Here is an 8,225-nt window from a genome sequence, read left to right as displayed (position 1 = left end):
AAATGTAAACGCAAGCGTACGGATCAGTGTAGCTACGGGTCGAACTCAGGGAGAGCAACCACTTTATTTTTTTTTTCTTTTAATAATGCGAAAGTGAACCTATTAATGGTTGTGATCTAATTCTAACTACCGTCCTAAACATATGTATCTAAAATAACGTCCTAACCATTCGTCATCTAAGAATTTAAAGACACAAGCCACGCAATTAAAATTAAATAAATAAATAAGTGAAAATAAACAACCCATGCAATTAAAAATAAAGAAAAAAAATGTTGAAATACAAATAAAGTAAAAGAAAGGGGAGAAAGCTAGAGAGAGATTCACAAGTAGGTTTCTCTACTTAGCTTGAGGGATGCATCATAATATGAGCTTCCCTACTTGACCAGAAAGCCACTCTTACAAGGGTTGCTCTACTTGGCTTTAGGGAAAGGGAGACAATTAAAATAAAAGCAATAAATTGATAGTTCTATAGCTATGAGGGGCAAAGCCAACACACACACTAGCCATGAACCTTGGGGGAAAGGGATAGCAATAATGTAACGACTGAAATTAAAATCCTAAATTAAGAAAGAAATGGCAGTCAGAAGAGGGAATGAGAGGGGGAGAGAAGACAACTGAGGGAGTCTACTTACATGAACTTCAACCCTTGAACTGAAAACTTGATCGATTTGAGATACTACCAGTACTAAAAACCAAATCTAGAATAAACCATATCTGAAATTTCTAGTACTAGAGAAAACAAATCTGAAGAAAAAAAAATTGAACTTGAAAGACATGCTTCATAGCTTGTTCTTGTCACCTAGAACTAGAACTTGAACTTGAAAATTACAACTTCAGTTACTTAAATAATAAAAATAAAAGACGGAATAAAAAATAAAAGTGCTTGCATTAATTGAATAAAAGAACTTACAAAAGTGTTTAAAGCATAAACCTAGAACTAGAGATAGAGAAAGAGAAAACTAGAGAAAGAGATAGAGCAAAAAAAACTCTAGAAGAAAATTAGAGAGGAAGAGAGGGACAATTTTTTAGAGTTTTGTGGACTCCCTTTTATAGGGAATAGGAGAGAGAGAAGGACGTCCAAGGGAGGATCCCCTTGGACGATTTTGTGGTGAGGTAGAGGAGAGAGAAGAGAGAAAACGTGTGGCTCTCCCACGATTTTCTTGCCTTTTTTCCCTATTTTTTCTCTTTTTTCTATTTTTCTCTCTCTTCCTGCACAAAAAACCCCGGCTGATTTTCCTTGCTTCGATTTGGACAATATTCTATTTTAAATGGGAAATTCCATCCATGCCTTTGTCTTTTCTTTTCTTTTTTTTTCTTCTTTCCTATTTTTTGTCTTTATTTTCTCTCTCTTCTTCAAACTTGCGTACAACTATCTTGGCCGACCTCCTTTGAGTGATGAGTAGGAGAGAGAAAATATTCTAAAAAAAAAACCTCAACAAAATAGAAGCTAAGAGGTTCAAACTTGAGACCTCCTAATAAGGAAGAGATTTTGCACACCATAACTCACCAACTACGCTAGGTAGTTGTTGTTACCAAAAACGAATCTTCAATCACTTAAGAATGTGATCTATTGATCCTTGTTGGCATTTAGAATATTCCTTATATCCTTGGGACAACTGCAGATGGGCTGGTTCTGCATCTCGGTTCAGTTCTGATCCATTATTCTTTTTCATACCCGAAAAGAATAATCACTTGTACGGTTGACCAAACGAATGTATACTTTTAATTGAACACGTCAATATTGCTCAGAATTTTGTCCTCTTCGCAACCATGAAAAGAAATAGGACCTCTTTACGTGTAAAATTGGAGATATAGCGCCCGATAGTCCTTAAGTCATTGAAAGTATAAAACCTGCAAAAAGAGAGTAAAACCCAAGGTAGCTCCATTCTAAATATGTAAAATGCATGATTTACTACCCTAGATTTCACACATAAATGTGCTCAAAAGAATTCCCCCACACTTAGACTATGCTAGTCCTTGAGCAAAACAAAAAGAAAAAGAATAAAAACAAAAAAAAAAACTGACTCACTTTCGTAGGAATCACGGTTGCACTTAGCATGTGCAACAAGCCTTTAAACCCCTAAGTTACCCTAGTGGACAAGTTGTATCTCGTGGGTGTTTGCAGTGAATATACACCCAAAATTCAGAATAAACAAATCCCAACCTTGGCTAAAGGTAAGGCTCATACCGATCCGAAGCAAAGATAATTTCTCTTACAAGAGACCCCCACACTTGAACTTTTATTACCCTTTATCAATTCCAGGCACTAGCATATTTCTTAATTTGGAACTCACCTCGTCTCTTCCAAAACATCTTTATCTTAAGGCAAAACCACTTATGAAGAAATAGGGAACCAATGACTAAGGCGTTGGAGTGTTTTTGACCAAACATGTTACCAAGCAATAATGACATTTGCACATTTTTTTCTCCTTTTTTTTTTCACTAATAAACTCTATTCTACTCCACTACTTTTGGCTTGAATGACATGGTGGAGCAAACACCAAACACCCAAGTTACTATGTAGCTTCGATTTTTGTATATGCCCACAAAGGGAGTGATGCTAGAGTTACTTCAGAAGTTTCCTCCCAAGGAATTTCGATCAAGACACCACGCTTCCTTAGGCGCAATGCCCTATCTAGTTCTAAGGGAATCAACTCTTATTCTTCTTTATACCACATTTCACATTTCATTTAAAATTGTGCATTTGTCAACCCATGCCAAATTAAAAAAAAGGTCTCAACTCCAAATCAAAAGTAGAAGGAACCCACAGTCTTACATATAGTCCATCACCATAAAACAAGGGTCTCTTATTTTTCAAAAGAAAGTCCCATCTCAAGACACATGCTTGTTTCTTTCTTCTCAACAGTGTTTTATACGTTCAAAATGGGTACCTTAGTCAAAACTTTTATTTTCACACATCAAGCAACCGAATGGTATGATCATTAGCCAAAAGCCAAAGTAGGACAAAAACAAAAAGAAAAACAAATAAAACAAAGTGGAAAAAAAAAAACTGGTTTCCCTCCCCCACACTTAAGTCATGTAATATCCTCAATGCATGGAAAGAATTAAAAGTAAAGACAATGCAAGGGGGTCATACCTGATTAAAAGTTAGTCATCAGTGTAAAGAGGTTCATGGAGATCCATGACCTCTTCACTACTAGTATTAGGAAACTCGAAGAAAAGTTTCAAACGCTGACCATTAACCTTCGAAATTACCCCTGTTCCTGGATTCAAAATCTCCACAGCCCCATGGGGATATACATTATGGATAATAAACGGGCCATCCCATCGGCATCTAAGCTTACCAGGGCAAAGATGCAATCGAGAGTTGTACAATAAGACCTTATCACCAATTGCAAAAGATTTGCGCAGAATGTGCTTATCATGGAAAGCTTTGGTATTTTCCTTGTAAATCCTAGAACTTTCATAGGCATCATTCCTAAGTTCCTCCAACTCAGATAGTTGGAGCCTACGATGAATTCCCGCATCAAACAAATCAAAGTTGAGCTTCTTGATGGCCCAAAAGGCCTTATGCTCCAACTCAACTGGTAAGTGGCAAGCTTTCCCATGCACCAAACGGTAGGGAGACTGACCAAGGTCGGTCTTGAATGCAGTACGATGGGCCCACAAGGCATCAATGAGCCTAAGGGACCAATCCTTACGGTTGGGATTAACAGTTTTCTCCAAGATTTGTTTGATCTACCTATTAGACACCTCCACTTGACCACTAGTTTGGGGGTGATAAGGGGTAGATAACTTATGAGTGATCCCATACTTTTTCATTAAGGCCTCAAAAGGCCAATTACAAAAATGAGTACCCCTATCACTAATTATTGCACGTGGTGCACCAAAGCGGGAAAAAATGTTCTCTTTGAAAAACTGGACCACCACTTTGTGGTCATTAGATTTACAAGGTATGGCCTCTATCCATTTAGAAACATAATCAACGGCCAAATGACTGGCAGGCGGGGCAAGCCTTGCAAAAATCAAAATCATCTCTAAAAGAGTGGGCCAATAAAATCCGCATTGGAGAACCTTTGCGGCAGTCTTCTTAGGTTCAAAGTGTCCACCAATTGCATGATCATGATAAAAAGAGAGAATGGAATGTTTCTCATGATCAAGAACACATCGTCAGATAATCTGATCCGGACATATCTTAAACAAAAAAGGATCATCACAGAAAAAGTGCTTAACTTGGGAATGAAACCTATACTTATCTTGGGTGGACCAGTGATCCGGAGTCACACTTGAAACTAAGAAGTTGACAATATCAGCAAACCATGGTTCACTGGATATTGCAAATAATTGTTCATCTGGAAAGTTCTCGTTGACTGGAGAATCGACAGTCAAGGAATTGGGAAGTCGGGATAAATGGTCTGCAACTAGGTTTTCAACTCCTTTTTTATCCCTAATTTCTAAATCAAACTCTTGCAAAAGTAAAACCCACCTAATGAGATGGGCTTTGGCATCCTTCTTCTGAACTAAGTATCTGAGAGCAGAATTATCAGTATACACCACCACATGTGAACCAACTGAGTAAGACCGAAACTTTTTTAATGCAAACACAATCGCTAAAAATTATTTTTCAGTGGTTGTATAATTGAGTTGTGTATCATTTAAGGTCCTACTAGCATAATAAATGACAGTGGGCAACTTATTAATCCTTTGACCAAAACTGCTCCTATGGAAAAATCTGAAGCATCACACATCAGTTCAAAAGATTCAGTCCAAACAGGTGGTTGAACAATGGGTGCATTGGTCAACTCCTTCTTAAGTTGTTTGAAGGATTCTAGGCACTCTTTAGAAAACTCAAAAGTTTGATCTTTGGCAAGTAATGAAGTGAGAGGTCGGGCTAACTGACTAAAGTTCTTAATAAACCTTCTGTAGAAGCCCGTATGCCCTAGAAAAGATCGGACATCCTTAACAGATTGAGGAGGTGGTAAATTATCAATTAAATCCACTTTGGCTCTATCTACCTTAATTCCCTCCTTGGATATTACATGGCCTAAAACAATACCAGATTTAACCATGAAATGACATTTTTCCCAATTCAAAATCAAATTCTTAGATATGCACCTTTTCAAAACTAGAGAAAGATGATAAAGACATTCAGAATAGGAATTCCCATGAATTGAAAAGTCATTCATAAATACTTCTAAGAATTTTTCGACCATGTCAGAAAATATGCTCATCATGCATCGTTGGAACGTAGCAGGGGCATTACAAAGCCCAAAAGGTTTACGCCTATAAGCGAATGTTCCATATGGACATGTAAAAGTGGTCTTATGTTGGTCCTCTAAAGCAATTGAGGTCTGATTATAGCCAGAATATCAATTAAGAAAACAATAGTATTCATGTCTAGCTAACCTCTCTAACATCTGGTCAATGAATGACAATGGGAAGTGGTCCTTCCAGGTTGCCACATTAAGTTTCATGTCGTCTATGCACATTCTCCACCCATATTAGACACGGGTTAGAATTAGTTCATTATTGGCATTGGGAACTACAGTCACACCAGACTTCTTAGGCACTACGTGAATTGGGCTTACCCATTGGCTGTCAGAAATAGGATAAATTATTCTATGATCCAAGCACTTTAGGATCTCTTTCTTAATAGCTTCCATCATCACTGGGTTTGCTCTTCTTTGGGGTTCTATGGATGGTTTGGAGTCCTCCATAAGATGTATATGATGTTACACAATAGAAGGGCTTATACCCTTGATATCAACCATGGTCCAACCTAGGGCTTCCTTATTATCTTTTAACACTTCAAGTAACTCCTCTTCCTGGCTAGAAGTCAAATTTGAAGAAATTATTACAAGAAGAGTCTGGTCATGCCCTAGGAAAGCATACCTCAAATTAGATGGAAACTCCTTAAGATCTAGCTAGGGGGCTTAACTATGGAAGGTTTGGGAATGGAATTGTAAAGGGGTCCTAAGGGCTCCACAGGTGTGTGAAGACTCAAGACTTCATAAAAGAAATTTTCACTATCATCATCCAACTCATCCATACAATCTTAAAATTCCGAATCAAAATTAATATCAAAGTTGGTAATTAAATCATTAGAAAAATCTAGAAAATCCTCAATCATATTAATCTCTTCTTCCATATGTGATTGCTTGCCTTTCCTAAACATGTTAAACTCAACAGTTTAATTACCTAAAGATAATCTTAGGAAACCATTCTGGCAATTGATTAATGCATTACTGGTAGCCAAAAATGGTCTTCCTATAATTATTGGGATCTCATCCTTGGTTGAGGAGGGCTTGGTATCTAACACAATGAAATCAACAGAGAAAATAAATTCCCCCACCTTTAGTAAGACATCCTCAACCATCCCTTTAGGAATTTTAACAAACCTATCTGCCAACTGAAGAGTAGTTCAAGTGGATTTCAATTCTCCCAATCCAAGTTGCTTGTACACATGGTAAGGTAAAAGATTCACACTTGTGCCAAGGTCAAATAAGGCATGCTCAATGTAGGTGTTGCCTATGACACAAGATATGGTAGGGCTCCCTGGATCCTTATACTTAGCTGCTATAGGCTGAGTAATTATGGAACTAATGTTACCTACCAAGAATGCCTTTTTGGGTACACTAGTGATACGTTTGTGAGTACACAAATCTTTCAGTACCTTAGCATAGGCAGGGATCTGGGATATGACATCCAAAAGGGGGATGTTCACTTCTACCTTTTTGAAGACTTCTAAGATTTTATCCATGGAAGCAGTCTTCCTTTTGTTTACCAAGCGATTAGGAAATGGGACAGGATGAACATAAGGACTGTTAGGGATTTGCCCCTGTTCAGAAGAATCATTTTTGGTTTCCTTAACCAAATCATCTTTAGTTTCAGAAAAATCTCTAGGTTCATCAGGCGAACCTGAAACAAGAGGCACACTTGTGTCCTCAACTGAAGGAGAGTTAACATGAGTAATAGATGAGGAAGATTTAGGAACGCTCTGTTGGTACTCTCTACCACTCCTAAGGGCATAAACAACATTACATTGGTTAGAGGGCCCTTGTTGGGTCTGACCTTGTACTATATTCAGTGGTACATTAGTTGATGTTTGTGAACTAACAGGCTGATGATGCCTAGGGTTAGGCTCTAGTTGACTTGGTAAAGTTCCTTTCTCCCTCTCACGCATAATTGGGACCACTTGAGTGAGTTCTCTCGTAAGATTTTGATGGCTTGTCATGAGGAAGGCCATATTTTTTTTCAAGTCACTTATTCTACTTGCCTCTCCACTGTTGGTAAACCCAGGGGGTTGCTGATAAGATGATAGAAGAGGGGCCCTAGGAAAACTAGCCTGAGGTCCTACATTTGACCTAGGAAAAGTATTTTGAGAATAAGATTATTGTGCAAAGGGAGCCCTTTGGAGTCCAGGTTGACCTTGATTATGGAAATTAGAAGGCCCTACTTGGTTGCCCTGATTCCAAAAGAAATTTGGGTGATTTCTCCATCCTGGATTGTAGGTATTACTATATAGATTATTCTGGTATAAGACATTAACACTATCATTAGAAGTGCCCCCAGAGGTGTTGGGGCATTCTTCTAGGAAATGTCTAGGGGACTGGCACCAAGCACAAATCTTAACCAAATTGACTGATGATGGATCTCTAGGAAATAATAGCCTCAATTCTCTTGATTAGGCTATCCAAATGGGCTTCCTAGGCTACTATCCCATCCATAAAATATCTTTTTTCTCCTATGGTTCTTTCACTCTCTTGGGTTGATTCCCACTCAGGATTTTTGTCAGCTAAGTCAAGTAAGAATTCCCATACGTTTCCTTCATCTGTAAAGGATGTGAATCCCTCAGGGCACATAGACTCTATCATTTGTTTAGTTGGGTAATCAATACCCTCATAAATTATTTAACATAAATGCCATAGGTCTAGGCCATGGTGAGGGCATTCTTGGAGTAGATCCTTGAATCTCTCTATAAGTTTGGAAAATAACTCACTAGGCTTTTGCCTAAACTGAAGGATATCACTTCTAAGCTTATTGGTCTTGTGAGTTGGGAAAAACTTCTTAAGGAAGACAACTGTGAACTGTTCCCATGAGGTTATGGAATTTGTGGGTAACCCATACAACCACTTCTTAGCTTGGTCTTTCAATGCAAAAGTGATAAACCTAAGCTTAATAGCATCATCAAAAAGCTGTTGGATCTTAATTAGAACACATACCTCTTCAAATTCCCTTAGAAATAGGTATGCATCCTCAGAGGT

General features: G+C 38.0%; 1 non-coding gene across 1 annotated transcript; it reads left to right on the top strand.

Moving 5' to 3' along the window:
- Positions 1 to 7,893: 7,893 nt before the first annotated feature.
- On the top strand, positions 7,894 to 8,000 carry LOC122063443. The gene has a single exon (XR_006135334.1). It is a non-coding gene; the product is annotated as a small nucleolar RNA R71 (small nucleolar RNA).
- The last annotated feature ends 225 nt before the right edge of the window (positions 8,001 to 8,225 follow it).

The sequence above is a fragment of the Macadamia integrifolia genome, unplaced genomic scaffold, assembly GCF_013358625.1.
Source record: "Macadamia integrifolia cultivar HAES 741 unplaced genomic scaffold, SCU_Mint_v3 scaffold1325, whole genome shotgun sequence".
Lineage (NCBI taxonomy): Eukaryota > Viridiplantae > Streptophyta > Magnoliopsida > Proteales > Proteaceae > Macadamia > Macadamia integrifolia.
Note: the sequence above shows the minus strand (reverse complement) of the source record. Positions and strands in the feature narration are given on the sequence as shown.